General features: G+C 48.6%; 1 long non-coding RNA gene across 4 annotated transcripts in view; it reads left to right on the forward strand.

Annotated features, from left to right (window-relative positions):
* The first annotated feature begins 5805 nt into the window (after positions 1-5805).
* The window catches only part of LOC147911808 (uncharacterized), a 110401-nt gene continuing 99225 nt past the window's right edge, over positions 5806-16981 (forward strand). For all 4 annotated transcript variants that reach the window (XR_015550341.1, XR_015550340.1, XR_015550339.1 and 1 more), the window contains exons 1-2: positions 5806-5914; positions 16696-16769. This is a non-coding gene — a long non-coding RNA (uncharacterized LOC147911808). The remainder of the gene's footprint in view (positions 5915-16695; positions 16770-16981) is intronic.

A 16981-nucleotide genomic window follows, 5' to 3' on the forward strand; every position in this document is an offset into this window, starting at 1 on the left:
ACACTGGATTAAAACATTTCAGAAAGTCATGCTTGTAAAAATCAAGGGGGTAAAATGCAAAGTACAGCTGAGAATTGTATTCCACACCTATCACAAGTGTGAAATCAGTGTCTGATCATCGTCTGTGCTTGCACTCTCGGTCAACAGCCCCGCAGTACACCACGGGCTGGAGGTCATGCTCTTCAGTTCTCTTAGAAAACTGTGACCTGAAAAGGAAAGGAAGTATTGTTGAATACCTTTGCCACAGATACAAATCAATTTCCCTAAGTAAGAATTCAGCATGAAACAACCAACCAACCCAGTCTTTTTCTGGCTCTGTAAGAGGAGCCCTTCAAGCCACTACACACCCTCAGGAGAAACAAGCCTGAGCCTAAAGATGGTCAGGACTTTACATTGCAAATCCATTGTGATTTAATCAGCTGTGACCTTTTAGTGACCTCGCAAAGTAACTTACTGGGATTCAGGCTTGTGGTCAAGGATACTGATCAGCCTTTCTCATTACTTAAACTACCATCCCTGAGGTTCATGAAATAATCTGTGAGCCCTACATCCATGGATACAGAAATGTTCTCCCACTTGTAACTTATTGATTCCATGAGGGATGAGTATCCTGGCACTAGGTGGCATGCGACAGTTTGGGTTTTGTACGGTACTGTCACTCCAGTAGCTATAAACAGCTTACAAAACTGGACTGAGACACTTAAGATGGTATGCAAAGACTAATTTATACACGCATTCCAAAAGATCCATTTTATAGAAGCATACACACTTAGTATGCATGGCCAAAGCCTCAATTTACTTGAAGAGGCAAAGGTCTTAAGCCATGTCCTAATTATGTAAACCATCAAGGTAATTCTGGCCCTAAACCTGACCAATTCCATACTGCCAAAATACAACGACAATACAGCACCACTTGCATCAAAACTGGAGGGAAAATGATGATTTGTCAGTGGCTAAGTGATTTAACAGAGTCACATCAGTAAGAGGCATGGGATAGTCCCTCTCACTGCCATTTTCATCCCCAGATCTCCACTGGGCTCCCCCTCACTTCCTTCAGGTCTTTATGTCACTTTCTCAGTGAGGCCTTGGCTGCACAACCTGCAGGCAGCTGCAAATCCCCGCACCCTCCATAGGCCCCATTCCACTCCCCTGCTTTAGTGTGCTGCATAGCACGCATCACCATCTGTTGTGGTATATACGTGCCGTGTTGATCTCATGCTTTCATTCTCCCCTACTGGCATGTGAGTCCCTCCTGAGCAGGGACCTTTTTGTCTCTTTCATGGCTGTATTTCAGCATGAAGAACAGTGTCTGGCACACAGCAGGTGCTCAGCCAACAATGAAAGTCACCTTTGGCCACCAGCCCTAATGTTCATGCCATTTCCCGAGGTGACCCTGTTAACTCTATAGGGTGCTTCCTTCAGAATTTCCTTGCACATATTTACATTCTCATACAAGGGCCCATTAAAATTACATAACATTCACCTCAATTAAGCCCTTGACTATTTCTACAATACATTAAACAAAAATCACCTGTCTCTAGTCCTAACTGGAGACACAACCAATTACAGCTCTGTAAATGTAACCTTAATCAACTGTTTAAGTTTTGGTATTTTCACTCATATTTCTTAATAACATACTCATACTATGATTTTGTTGTTCTTGTTTACTCTTTATCATGGGTGATTTCAAACAAAGTAGATAGGACAATATATCAAAAACTCCCTGTACCCACCAACCAGTTTCAACAATAATCAACATAAACAATACTCAACATTTCGCCAGTTATGTTTTTTTACTATTTTTTTTTTTTGCGGGAGTATTTCAAAGCATATTGCAGATACATGACTTCACACATAAATCCTAACAAGCTATACAATCCACACACTCTACTATAACATACACTGTAACAGATAAGGGCTTAAAAAAAACCCAAATACCATCATTGTATTAAGAAATTACAATTATTCCCTAATGCCACATGAAAATATCCATGTCCAATTTCCCTGCTTGACCTAATTATGTCTCAAATTTGATTTGTTCTTATTAGGATCCAAACAAATATCATACATAGAGCTGGCTGAAATACAACTTAGTCCTCTTTTAATCTATAACAGCCCCTCCCCTTTTTTCTTTGGCATTCTTTTGATGAAAAGACCGGATTCTTTTTCCTGCAGAATTACTCACATTCTGTATTTTCCTGTATGCATCCTTGTCCTGAAGATGTTCCTTTAGAAACAGAATATCTTGTAGTGAGATCTACGGACTTGGTTAGATTCAGCCTCAATTATTTTAGCAAGAACATTTTATACTTGATGCTTTGTATTCCTATTACATCATAGCAGAACCCACATGATGTCTGTTTCACACACTGTTTCCCACACTTCTGATGTAAAGATTGATCAGTGGGTTGTAGTATTCTCACCTGGATTCACCCATGTTATAAAATTTCCCATCAATCTTTTACTTAAATTGTATTAAATTCATGTGCTGGCTTACTTTTTAATTATTGATATCACTTCATACATTATATAATTTACTATTTTAAAGTGTCCAATCACTGTTTTTTTTAGTATATTCATAAAATTGTGAACCCATCACCACAATCAATTTTAGAATATTTTCATCATCCCCAAAAGAAAGCCCATATCCATTAGCAGTCATTCCCCATTCCCCCTTCCCCCAGCGCCTGACAACTCCTAACCCACTTTGTTTTTCTGTAGCTTTGCCTATTCTGGACATTTCATATGTAAAGGATCATGTAATATGTGTTGTTTTGTGTCTGGCTTCTTAAAAGTGTTGTTTTCAAGGTTATTCCACTTTGTATTGTAGGGGGAAGAGGGAGAATCTCCCTCTGCCCTTTTCCTTAAGGTTCTTCCGGCTGGCCAAATAATTAACAAGACAGGTTAGCAGGAGAAAATAATACCAAGTTTAATAACATGTATACATGGGAGAAAGCAGGGACACTGCGTTTCTCAACACAATAGCAAAAATTCTCGTCTTAAATACCATGTTCAGCCAATGACAAAGGAGGATTTTGGGGGTGGGGGGAGTCAGTTACAGTTAAAGCACAGTAAACAAGAGTAAGGTTATTATGCAGCTTTAAGGCCTCAACTTCCACATTGATAAGCCTCTAGAAATGAGGCCATCGCCCTCTCTTCTCAAAACAGAGAGGGAGATACCTTTACAAATGGAGATTTCCCTTATAATGTAAATGATTGTCTGGCAACTCCTCACAGGGTCATCCAGAGAATGTGGCCAGAGAGACAGAACTTCTGATAAGAGGGGCTTGTTGGTGCCTTTCCTATTGTAATCTCCATCCTACATTATCTTTATAGCCATCATGATAGATCTGTTCCAGGAAGGAGCCACCATGTCAAATTCTTTAGGCAGTTAGTGGGGGAGGTCAAATGTCCCTAGAGAAAACAACCAAGGTAAAGAGATAGATTTCAGGGTGGCCAAATCTTGATCTCCCACAGTATCATGTATCCATACTTCCTTCCATGTTACAGCTAAATAAAAACCTAAGGTATGGATATACCACATTTTGTTTAAACATTCATCAGTTGATGGACATTTGGGTTGTTTCCTCCTTTTTGGCTGTGTGAATAATGCTGCCATAAACATTCATGTACAAATTTTTGTTTGAATATCTGTTCTCAGTTCTCTGGGATACATGCCTGGGAGTGGAATTGCTGATCATGTGGTCACTCTATGATTAACTTTTGGTAGAAGGGCCAAACTGCTTTCCACAGTGCCTGCACCATTTTATATTCTCATCAGCAGTGTATGAGGGTTACAATTGCTCCACATCCTTATTACACTTGTTATTTTCCATTTTTTTTTATCAAAGCTGTCCTGATAGGTGTGAAGTGGTATCTCCTGTGACTTTGATTTCCCTAATGACTAATGATGTTGAGGGTCTTTTTTGTGTGCTTATTGGCCACTTGCAAGGAGAGAGCCATGGATTTGCAGCATGAGAGCCCCATGTGTGTGAGTCCGCCCTGTGCAACCCTGGTTCACCATGGCAAAGCCATTTAGACCTCGGTTTCCTGGCACAATGAGTAGTTATTGAATCTGTGTCTGTGCAGGGGACGGGGACAGAAAAAAGGCTTTGACTGGATCTCTGCCTGGGGAAATGGCCACTACTCCCTCAAGTGAAGGAAAAGAAACAGGGAGGATCGAGAGGGGCAGCTGAGATCCAGAGCCCTGGGATTGGTCAGGTAATTCCCCCTGGGGAGGAGGTGGAAACTCCTTCACTTTCCACCCTCTCCTAAGGTGGGGAAGTTGTGGCAGAGCACTCACCCCTCCCTTTACCCCCTAGGAGTTGAGGACAGCTGGGTTTTGAGAGATTTCCTGTGTTGACCTGAAATGCAAAAAGGCAGCTGCCTGGCCAGGACAAAGCACCTCAGGGTCCTCACTGGCCTCCTGGCTCCTGCTCTGGGAACTCCCCCCACCTCTGCCCAAACAGCAAGGGAAAAGGGGGCTGTGAGTCAGAGCCTGAGCCCAAGGCTGGGAGTAGCCAGACAGCAGGTGGTCTCAGGGGCCCTGAGCCTGTGCAGGTCCCCTGTGGGGGAGTGGAGTGGAGGCAGGAAATTCTGAGGAGTCAGGGGAGGTCAGCAGCCAGTTGTGCCGCCCTGAGGCTGATGCAGAGCCCCTGGATTTCTCTTTAAGTGTTTCTTTTAAGGGTGGTTACACCGGGAGTGGATCTGGGCAGGGGCGACTTCAGTTCTCCCTTGAAACACTTTTTGTATTTGTGAAAATGTTTTTCTTGAAAAGTAAGCAAGCGTTACATTTGTCAAAGGAAATAAAAGTCAACAAAAATACCTTCAGAGTCAATTGTTTTAGTCACCAAATAGCCTGCAGGTTACCCATGGGCCTAGGGAGCTCTTTAGACTATTGTTTTCTGAAGGATCTTTATTTGCATCTCTTCCGTTCTCTCTCCCTGTCCTCAGGGAACAACCTGATGGGATGATACACGCCCCAATTTAACACCCCGCATCTCTGTGGTGGCAACATCACCTGTTACCTTCCTTTTCCTCTCTAAGGTACACGTGTCTCCATTATGTGAACATTATTTTGCAAGAGGAGTGTGTTCCTTTTCTCAATAGGAAGGAAGAATTGATTAAATCAAGGCAGCACTCCGGCCGGAGAAACCTGCGAGTCGCTGCGACTCCTTCAGACCCAGCACATCCGCACCCACCTAGGCGTGTGGACGCCAGCGGGAGCAGCCCCGGGAAGACGGAGGAAGAGGCGCTGGCTCCCCAGCAGGTCCTTGGCAAAGAGCGGGAGGTGACGGGGCGCAGGGAGCGCCTGCTCTTGGGATCCTGCCTCTCAGCTGAGGAGGGAGCAATTAAAGTTTTAACAATCTCAGGCATGTGAATGATGCAAACTTGCAACATCGTTTGCAAGTGTACTTATTTAAACTCCTTTTTCCTCTAAATAGCTTTGCGACTGTTGAACGGTAAATTTTCCGTTTTATTGTTCCATCACATTCATCGTTTGCCCTCTTGCCAGCAGTGACCCTACAAGGGGGACAAATTGGTTCTCCTGAGCAAATGGCAAAGGAAAGGAAGTTTCCCCTCTGAGGTTCCCAAGCCCACCTCTCCCCACCCCTTCTTGTACCTGGGACCTTCTCAGGCTGTCGCACCCTTCCCCTGGGCGGGGCCAACACTGTGGAACCCGGATTCCCAGCCCCTTCCCTTTCTCCCGGTACCTTTAGCCCCCACCCCCTCCGGGAAACAGGAGGAGGTGCCGACGATGGGGGGAGGGGCGGCGGCCTACTCGCGGGCCGCGCGGGCGCCGCTTTACGGCAGGTGGGGCGGGGGGCGCAGTCACGTCCCGCCCGCCCCAGCGTGAGGATGCGTGAGGATCGGGGCGGCCTGCGTGTTTCCCGCTGGCCCGCGGCCTCAGCCGGTAGGTGTCTCCGCCTTCCTGGCTCTGCCTTGCCTTTCCCTCCCTTGACGCGGGGGGGACGCGTGGCCGGGGGCTGGACTTGGGCGGCCCTTCTGGTCCCGAGGACCTTCCCGGTCCTCCAGCGTGTGGGCAGCCTGTGCCCCGCGGGCGACCTAGGCCTGTGGTGGCTGCAGCCCGGCGGCTCGGGAGGCGGGCGGGGGTGTGGCGTTTTGGCCGGGCTGGCTGAGCGTGGGCGCGGGGGTTTTCCCGCCGCCTAAGGTCTGTGCCCTGGCGTGTGAAGAAGAGCCCCTCGGGCCTCCACCGGTCAGTGGGCCTGGAAGCGTTTCCCTGTGGCCAGAGGGTGGGCCCCGGGTTCCTCCTCCCCTCTCCCGGTCCTCCCCATTTACGTGGCTGCAGGAGAGTCTGCTGGGTCGGTCTGGGTTGAGTGCGCTGCCGTCAGGGACTGGGCTCCCCGGAAAAGTAACATTTCCTGTAAAGAAATATGCTGCTTCCAGGGACTAAGGGTATAATAGGTGTCCTTCCTGGCTGGTGTTGGGCTCAATTCCTCTACTTATTTCTGACAAACTTTCTTGAAAATCTTAAACCCAGTGCTAATGACCAGTCTAGGAAACTATTTCGTCGTGTACATTGTCTAAGTGAAACGAGCAGATTCACATAATAGGTTGCAAAAGAATATGAGATGCCATCCGCGTTATTTTAAATGGAGTGATGGGACTTGTGAGACTGTGGTTAATTTTCACAGGTCGTTTGTGCTCCTCGTGATTTGAAACTTAGCAGAGGGCTAAGTTTGAAGAGGTAAAACGACCTGAATGAAGAAACCTAGCTTCTTAGATTCCTGTATATTTAAAACTTTTAAGGGCTTGCTGTTAGCCCTCCGACCTATTGTATTTAAAGGCTGCCTACTCTATAGCAGCGGGAACTGGCACAAATCCATTCTGTCCACGTTTGGTTCTTTATGACAAATCCTGTTCAGTCCCTGGAGAAATCTGAAAAAAAAAAGTAGGTTATATAATTATATATATGGAAATGAACAAAGGGCAGAAGTTTCCTTTATACACATGCATTTGTTTACTGCATGTATATCCAGATACGTATGTCCTGTTGGTCATTATGTATATATATTTTTAAAAAAGCAGGTAAAACGACCATGCTGTTGATTGTGTTTACTACTAGAGAGTGGAATTTGGAGGAGGCTCTTTCATACCATATTTTAACCACATTTCTGTGTTTAAAACTTTTTTAGATAAAACAAGAATTTCAATTATGATTTCTAAACATAATTTTTTTAAAGAAATGGTGGTTACGTAACAGCACAGAGCTTAGATATGAATTTTTGACCTAAAGTAATTATAGGTCTGTTTCCACATATGCATTTATCCAAGCTCTCAAATTTTCAGGAGCTTTCCCCAAGTGATGGGAATACTGGTGGTTTATGTTTTTCATCTTTTTACAGTTCTGTGCAATAGGAGAATCTGAAAGGAGGATGATTATTAATGAAAGAAACATTAAAGCTTTTTAAAGAAGTAATTTGAGGTTATCAAAGATAAAATATAGTGGCAATAATACAAAAATATGTATAAGGTGAACCAATTAGATGTAGACAAAAAAGTCAAGAAGGAAAGAAAACATTTATGCTGGATATTTGTAGACAACAGTGTTAAGGGTGTGTGTGCGCGCGCGCGCGCACTTGTGTTTCTTGTTACTGATACTGAGGCAGAAGTTTGATCTTAGTTCCAAAGTTTGAAAGCTCATATAACAAGTTCGGCAGAGATTTGATGGCATGAGAAAGCAATTGAGATGTAAGGGTCAGGGATTTTCACATCAAGGACCACACCCTGTTTACAGTATGATTATTCCCATTTTAAGGGTTCAAAGTGATTGGCCCCACACCTTGTGTAAAAACATCTTCCCCTGAGATGTCATTTGCCTCTCTGCATGTGTAGGAAAAATCCTTACAAGAAAATAGCAAGTGATGACTTGGGACCTCTTAAGATAAGCCAGATCGAAGACAGGGCCAGAAATACCAGGTAATAAAGGGGCAGGTCATGGTTCGAAACCCATGAAATGTAAGAAATTGTACAGCAGTGCAATTTTTTCTTGTGTAAAAACATCTTCCCCTGAGATGCCATTTGCCTCTCTGCATGTGTAGGAAAAATCCTTACAAGAAAATAGCAAGTGATGACTTGGGACCACTTAAGATAAGCCAGATCGAAGACAGGGCCAGAAATACCAGGTAATAAAGGGGGCAGGTCATGGTTGGAAACCCATGAAATGTAAGAAATTGTACAGCAGTGCAATTTTTCCCTAGATTTTCCTTATAAGTGGGTGAAAATGTATATTTAGGGTCCTTTTGTGTTTCTTTCTCTGGACTGTTAATGTCTTTTTCTGTTGAGTGGTGGTTCTTACTCCAAAATGATTTCTAGAGCTTGCTTTTTATGTATTAGGAAGACTAGTGATGTGAGTTGAGAATATTTTTTCCTATTTGTCATTGCTTTTCTGACTTTGTGAGTCTTTTTTTTAATATGGTGAATTTTGTCTGTTCATATGTATCCATGTTTTTTTTGATGAGTTTTGAGTCAGAGGTAGAAAGGCTTTCTCTACTTCAGGGTTATAAAGGAATCGGCCCATGTTTTCTTATAGTAGTTGTGTGGTTCCGTTTTTTTGTACAATTAATTCTTGGATCCATGTAGAGTTTATCCTGGTTTATTTATGGTGTGAAGTGTGGAATTAAGAACCTTTCCTAGATGGGTGGCCCTTTGTCTCAAATCTGCCTTTAGCCCCACTGGTTTGGGAGGCTGCCTTGTCGTATATTAAATTATTGTGTGTCTTTGTGTCTATTCTTGGACTTTGCGTTCTGCCATGTATATGGTAGAGCTAGTCATCCCACCACGTGGCTATTCATTGTCAAAACTCTCCTAGATATTCATGTTTATTGTCCCTTAAGAAAAATGGAAAACATCAACAAAGTCTTCAAAAGCCTTTTGGATTTTCCTTGGGATTAGAATAGATTGATTAATTAACTGATGATGAATTAACATATTCAAGAGGTTCAGTCTTTTTATTCAAGAATATAGCACGTTTTTACTCTTGTTTAAAGTGTCCTGAAAGATAGAAAAGTAGAGTTAAAGTTTTCCTCATATAGGTTTTTAATGTTTTTGTTAGATTATTCCTAGGCATATGGTCTTTCATTGTTGGTACCATAAATTCCTCCATTCTATTTAGTAACGGGATATTTGTCCATGGAATTGGGCTGAAGAAATACTGATAGAGCCCTTGATTGTTAAGAATTTTGTTAACTTCCTAGGTGTCAGTGAATGGTATAAATATTTTCCGTATTGGTTCTTATCAACTATAGGAAAGGTGAAAAAATTTTGAAGTATATGCCTCTGAGTGTTGGATTTTCAAGCACTGGGTGGGTAAAAGTTGGGTAAAAAGAAGTTATAAATCAGTTTCCCTGAAATGTTTTGTTTTCTCTCTTATGTGCAGTGTTGCGAACAGAGTTCAAATGTCAACACTTTTTTTTTTTTTACACCTCACTGGAAGGTGCTGAAACCCTTGCATTTCCCTTTCTTTACACACTTGCTGAGATTCCAAAGATTTTGAAAGTTAATGTTATGTGGGAAAGATGCTGACTGAGACCTTCTTATTTGCTGAGCACAAGCCAAGGTCCTGACCCAGACAATCTCATGTGGTCTCTACCCAATGCTGTGAGCATGGTGGTCTCAGTGGGCCTTTTTGACCAGAGTTCACACTGTGACATGATAAAGATAGAGCAGACCTCCTGCTTCAGGTCCCAGGTGTCTTTCCAAACAAGATCTTGATAATCTAAGTGGAAGTCAAGGAGCATGGGCTGGCTTGACTGGTAGACAAGAAGTGTGGACAACAGACCTTGATCCAGTGACTCCAGAAGATGATGTAGATCTCAACTGATTAATTTAAAAAGGGCATAGACACCTCAGTTGTACCTAACAGGATGGGCTAGAGAGTACTGTGGAGCCTGTGAACCAGAATTTATTTAGGAGGATCAAAATAAAACTCTAAATATAATGCACCTGTATTGCCCTTTTCAAGGCCTAGTAAAAAACCATAAACAGTGGCTTTCTTCAAACTAGGGGATACGCAATGCTAGTCATTTTCTTCTTCAGGGTTTTCTATCATTCTTATTTGCGCTTTGATGGTACATAGCCCCTTATCTGCTGATGAGAACTAAACTAAAATATGTTGTTAAAATGTTTGAAAATTGGAGAATCTAGTTCAAAGCCTGGCATGAAAGGGGGCTTCTATGCCTGATTAGAGTCCAAGCATCCCTGAAGTTCTGGACTGATCAGTTGGACTCCATCTCAATGTAACCCTACTTTAGCTGAGGAGACAGGCAAAATAACATACAGAATGGAGGTAGACATTTGCACATTCATCAGGATATACCTTTTTTACCTTTTATATTGACCACATGAAAAAGACTGGCCAGGTCTGTTAGAATTGGGACATCTCATACTGGGCAGGCAGGAGGCATTTAGGTGCATGTCTCTTGGAAAACCATTTGGCAAAATCGATCCTAAAATTGAACGTACCTGAGAATTTTGGTTCATTCTATTGCTTCTCTGCAAACATGGAAAAGAATTATATTTACAAGTGAGCAGAGGACTGCATCCAAGAGGGTGTCATTCAGCCAGGGTTTGTAGAATTGAGAAGTAGAAAGGGACCAAAAGGACCCTCTAGAGGGGGGGGCTGGCCCAGTGGCTTAGTGGTAAAGTTTGGTGCACTCCGCTTTGGCGGCCCAGGTTCGGTTCCTGGGCACGGACCTACACCACTCTTCAGCGGCCGTGCTGTGGCGGCAACCCACATACAAAACAGAGGAAGATTAGCAATAGATTTTAGCTCAGGGCGAATCTGCCTCAAGCAAAAAAAAAAAGACCCTCTAGAGGTGAATAGTGGGATCTGTTGTTATTCAGTGGTGGGAGGGAATATCTACTGTCTGTAATACAAGGGATGAGATGGTAGTCCTCCTGAGCCTGAAACCTTGGGAGAAGTGTGTCTTCTTTTGAGGGAAAAAAGCAGAAAGGTTCCTGAAGAGTTGACGTTCAATGAGTATCATACAGTATGAAACGAGAGAAAGATCTGCTTGGATAAGGTTATACCTCTGTGCCAGTGCAAACGCAGACTGAGGTAGACGTGGACATTCACCTTCCACCTAAACGTTTGTTTGCTGTGGTGCATGGGAAAATCTTTGAGGATGAAAAGCATAACATAAAATCGTGACTTGCCTTTCTTTGGGGGTCAGTGACATGGGGTAGAGGCTCTTGGGAATTTTGCTTGATGCCTCTCAGTAGATTTAAAAGTTTTCTAACACCCTTTAATCACATTAAGCCTTGTTTGGAGCAAAACATTAATGTGTGGACCAACAGGAAAAAAAGCAAAAACAAAAGAAAACATGATTTGGCAGGATATTCATGAGCAGCATAATGTGGGAATGCCTGGGGAAATGGGACATAGAGGCATCAACAGAGTCCCTTTCTCATTATATTGTCTTTAGATACTTTTACCTGGGAAGTCTGTTCCTTCAGTACATGATGGAGATTATTCTCCCTTTCCATGTGCTGCAGTCATAAAAAGTGGATTCTAAAAGTATACTTGACATCATGGTAAAGTCTTCATCATATACCATGTGCTGATTGCTTGGAAAAAAGACCAAAGGCATGCACCTTCATATGAAATGCTGCAAAATGAAATGATGAATTGTGACGAGCATACGGAAGTTACACCTGTTATTCCTTACAAGACTCCTGATGACAATCATTGAAAGCTGGAACATAGGCCAAACACAAGGACAGGTGTCTTATGCCATGTAGTTTGATTCCTAATTTATGAGTATAATAATCTATATCTAAAAGTAGGAACAGCCATGTAACCTAAACCAGGTTCACAGGATCATTGTACTAGAACTAGAGGTTTACCTCACTATTCACCCCTGCCAGTGCCACTGAACCAACAGTCTTTACATCAAGTTACATGAGGCTTCTTGTCAGAATGTTTTTTTTAGGGAACAAAAATTTACAAATTTTGATAAGGATATAGCTACGAATACTTTCAGGTCCGCTAGTAGGGCGCCTCGATGCGGAGTCCTTGCTTTTTTGTCATGAAGGCGGGCTAAGAGGACCCGCCGGAGACGGAGGCCCTGCAGGATGGAGCGCCAGACTTTGAGGCGCGCCCCCGCACCCCCAGAGTGGCCAGCCACCTTGCCTTAGCCAGGTTGGACACGGGTTGGTGTTTTTTTCCTCGGGCAAAGGGCGGAGGGAGAGGACTTGGAGAGTGCGGCGTTGGCATTTCTGGTGCAATACTGCCATCAAGAGGAAAGGCTCGACCGATCCCGCGAACCCTGCGCTGTCCCCTCCTGGGGAGGACTGACGAGGGAGTGACGTCGGGGACAAGGGACAGTGTCCCCTAGAGATTGAAGGCTCCGCCAGGCGCGGCGGGGAGGCGTGGCCCAAGGCCGGGTCTCGGGCCCTGGCAGCTCCAGAGACAGGCACCGGGACGAGGCGCACGGCCCCGGTGCCCGGCGGGTCGGGCACAGGAAGCCGAGGCTCGGCTCCCCGGTGGCCGCCATGTCTGGGCGGGGCTCTCAGGAGCCCGGCGGGGCCGGGGGCTGTGAGCCTTTGGCCGTGTGCCCCTTCCCCTCCAAGCGTGAGCGGGTTGGGCCCCGGAAGCCTCTCTCGGCCACCCAACGGTGCAGCCCTGCCAAAGACCACCGCGGGCACCGGAGTTGCGTTGCCATCGGCGGCCTTAGAGGCGGGCCCAGTGACGTTCTTCTGTCCAGCGTGTGGAGCCTGGCTACCCAGTGCCAAGGGGGCCTGAGGCCCAGCGAGAGTACGCACTGAGAGTTCAGAAGGGAACGGCCCTCACCGGGACGGAGGAGCCGGGGCGGGAGGAGAATCGAATTGGCAGCTGCAGGGCCATCTCCTGGCGTCTCCAGGATTCTGGCACAGGCCTGTCCCCGAGGGCTCCGCGACCCACCTCCCTGAGTGGCAAAGAGAACAGAGGAGGAGCTGACGCCCAGGCCACGCATTTGCAGACTTGGGCTCCCTTGGCCACCTTCCCCAAGTGGCCCTGAGCCTCACTTGGGCGATGCGAATGAGTGGCCCTGGCGTGCATTCGCCCCTGGCTCTGTGGGTCTCAACCCCATGCTTGCCACCCACCGCTGTCCCCAGGCAGCTGGGGAATCGAGCAAGAGGTGTGAAGGAGTCTGCCTAGAGCTCACTTCGGTTGGGTCGAGCGAGACTGCCCCCTCCCTCCCGATGCAGCTTGTCCGCCAGGGCCAGGAACGAGGTGCCTATTCCCGGGTGGACGGCCGCCCGGCCGTTCCTTCTAGACCCTGTCTGTCCCGATAGCCCACTTGTGGAAGAAGAACCTCTGGGGTGGCTCGTTCGTTCGTGCCCTTGGCCTGGCTCCTACCTGCCTAGGGGTCAGCGGGGAGCGTGGGGGTGGGGTGGGTGGGAGAATCTGGGAGCAGGTCTCCAGGCTCACGGCCCCCCCTCCGCACACACCCCTTGCTTTCACCTGGAAGGGTGCCGAAACCCGCTCCCTGCCCCTTCCTTTCACACTTGTGAGTCGCCTGAAATTTTGCCGGGCGGTCTTGTGTGGGCAGAGCCTTTCGGGGCCAACCCTCTTTGCCCAGCCCTGGGGTCAGGTCCTGACCTACAAGGTCTGATTGGTGGCCAGGGCCGATGGCCCTACCCGCAGGACACGGACCCCGTGCGGGAAATCCCAGGAGTCTCTCCAAACAAGAGGACCCATACACCGGGAGGGAGGCCGAGGAGAAGTGCGGAAAACAGACCGCGGTCCCCTGTCTGCGGAGGATGATGTCCCTGTCAGGGTGCCGATCCCGGTCTTGTTGGATCAGATCCGATGCCGAGTGGGAGTCGACACCCTCTGATACTTGGGACGAGAGGGGCTGACTGGGATGCTGGTTTGCCTGGGACCCAGACTCTTTTGGCGGGAGCCAAAGTAAACAAAACACAACTCGAACTCGAAGCCGCAACGCAGTGCACCTGCGTCGCTCTTCCTTGTCTAGGTCTAGTAGCAAATGATCAGGAAATTCTCCATCCTGTCTGCCAAATGCCGCCCCTGACAGGGTGGCCGCCGCGGCCTTCCCTGCCCCCTTTTCTCATGGTGGCTGGGCCGGGGGCCTCCGACGGGGCATCGGGTCCTGGGTTCCCCGTGGCCCTGGGACCTCAGGCTCCCCGCTGGCCCACGTCGCTCCTGCCGGGAGGGCAAGGATCCACCGGCCAGATGCCCTGCAGGTAGGAGCAGCGTCATCAGCTCCGGTTCCAGAACATGGCGGCTGCCGAGGCCACGCCCCACAGCCTGGGGAGCCCGGCAGGCCTGGCAGCAGGGGGCTCCTCGGTGGGCGAGCCCGCCTCCGTCGGTCCACCGCGTGTCGCTTCCACACTGACTCCGGAGGTGTGCCGGGCATCCGAATCCGGCCCCGGATTCCTCCGAGTGCCCCAAACCCACACTTCCTCCCGCCACAGGCCTTCCCCCACCGGATCCACAGACAGGGCCTTGAGGCCCGTGCTCAAAAGCTTCCGCTTGATGGCACTGTTGCTCCAGAAATGCCAACCACCCTTGTGCGCGAGGCCTCTCCCTCCGCCCTTTGCGGATCAAAAAAGGCCAAGGCAGGCCCAGAAGCCATCCAAGCCCTCCAAGTGCGGTTGGCTGTCCTGGGGTGTTGGGGGAGGGGGTGTCCCTTCCTTTTGGGCTTCTAGTTGGGAGTAGGAATGTACCTATAAAGGCGGCCGAAGGAATACACGCGCCTGTGGATCCACCTCCGCATCTCTCTGGGAGGTTGAAGTCCGCCTTGGCTGGCGGGGGACAGGGACCCTGTTTTCTCCGCACACTTGTCGATGGCTATCCATACGAGTCCACACGAGTCTTCTCGGGCAGAGTCCTAACTTTCCCAGAAAACTTGATTCCTAGCTCGAGGTGGCACGAGGACCAGGATTTCCCCTCTTCTCCTTGCATCCCAGCTTCCCTCCTGCTCTCCTCCAGCTACCTCATCTGGTGCAAGGACTCCGGAGCGGGCCCGAGAAGGCGCAGGCCACCGAGGCAGCAGGAGGAACTGACGGGGGCCCGGTCAGGTGACAAGACAGGGAGGTGGATTGCCCCTGCTCACCTCCAGGGACCTCAGGCAGTCACTCCGTCATTGAGGGCCCCAGGATGGTTTTGGTGGGGAGAGGAGTCCATGGGACAGGTGGAGATCCCACAGGCCGATGTCCTCGGTGAGGGCCGTTTGTGCGGCAGCCCCTTCTGGGAAGCTCTCCGTGAGCGTGCCTGCCGTCTGCCCTCCACCCCCCGGCCCACCCCGCCCCACCCCACCCCCCAGCGCGCGCGCGCGCGCGCGCGCACACACACACACACACACACACACACACACACACACACTCCTTCCTTCGTTCGTGCATTCTCCATCTCGTACACACATGCACGTGTAGGTATGTGTGTGTGGGGGGGTTGTGTGTGTGTATTTATATGTATGTATACGTGTGTGTATATATGTACGTATATAAGAAATATAACATATATTTACACGTATGTAAACATACACATAAATTCCCTTCCCCTGTGCTTTTCCCTGTAACCGCCTTGGGGATGCCGCTGTGGATAGAAACTTCTCCCAGTCCCGGGAAAAGCCCTCACCTTCGCGCCATGACCGCCCCCAAGTTGTCCCTCTGCCTTCCGACTGCCTCACCGCAGTGGGGACCACGTGTAACTTCTCCCTGGGTATGCTTCCGGGGTTGAATGCGAATGAAGGCAGGCGGGCACAGAGGGCCGCGCTGACCCCACAAGGCTCACGTAGTCGTATACGCTCTTTTTTCGTTCGGCTGCTCTCACAGCACGTGCGTGCCCTGGCCTTGGCACGTCTGTGCGGAGTCGAGTCGAGTCCTCTTCTGCCCGCACCGCTCCGTTTCTCTTCTGACAGCTGCCCAAGGTGGGGTGCCCGTGTGTCTGCCTGGGGGCAGGGGCGTAGGTTATTTGCCTTGTCCCGTCTCTTTGGGCGCCACGTTTCTCTTTTCCTTCTTCCTCTCGTCTTCTGTCTTCGACCGAACTGGCCATGAGGCGGCGTACAGAGTCGTGGTTACCAAAGTGCCAAGTGTGCGTGCCCGGGGTACGTTGTCCAGCACCCACGGTTGTCCACCCCGAGGAAAGCGGTGGGGTAAATCGTAACTGGGCCCCATCCCGGAGCGGATGCCCTCATCCCGGGAAGATGGATGCGGTGGATCTGTGTGGGACCGACAGGAGACGGCTAGTGCCCGCTGACCCTCGAGTCAAAGCGAGCTTCTGGTCAGGGTCTGTGTTTCCGTTTGTGGTGGGCAGAGCGGGCTTGCCACGATGTCCGTCAGTGTCCCGCCCTAGTCACACGGGTCCAGGGCCGAGGAGGAATGCTCTGCCAGTATAAACGCCAGGGCGAAGGCTGTGGTTCCCACAGAAAAGAGATGGTGGGGGAAGGTATCTTCCTTTAGGTTTCACCCGACACGGTTCTGTAAGGGCTGCTTCTTTCTAACAGCCCCTGAGCGACAGCCGCGCCGTTTCCGAAAGATGAGTGGAGCTGGTTTTTTTCACACTCTGCTTTATTCAGAAGTTTTGGTTGACCCCAGAGCTGGTCTGAGCAGTAACCGAAAACACTCTGGAGGTTGCCTGGGCGGGGTGTTTGCGGCCCCCTGTGAACCAGCACTGTGGCGGGTGGCCCCACACTGAGTGAAGGGCGTTCGGCGCTCTCGTTGCAGGCGAGGCCGAGTGGAAGGAAAGGAAGAGAAAGGAAAACGGAGACGCCGGTCATCTGTAGGCGCTGGTGTTCCGGGTGAGTGAGGGCCCTCTGCTCTCTTCCTTCTCCTTTTCCCAGACAGTTGATTCCATCCGAGGAAAAAGGCGGTGATTCTGGGAGTTCAGCAAGCCTCAAGGAGGAAAGACTCCCAAGGTAGGCTCGTGGCACGAGGACACTGGTGTACCCTTCCGCAGTTCTCAGCCACGGTAGAAAAGGCTCTGGAGCGAGGTCCCGATTGTGGAACCGGA

The sequence above is a fragment of the Ceratotherium simum genome, chromosome X (assembly GCF_057802395.1).
Source record: "Ceratotherium simum simum isolate JZ-2026a chromosome X, ASM5780239v1, whole genome shotgun sequence".
Lineage (NCBI taxonomy): Eukaryota > Metazoa > Chordata > Mammalia > Perissodactyla > Rhinocerotidae > Ceratotherium > Ceratotherium simum.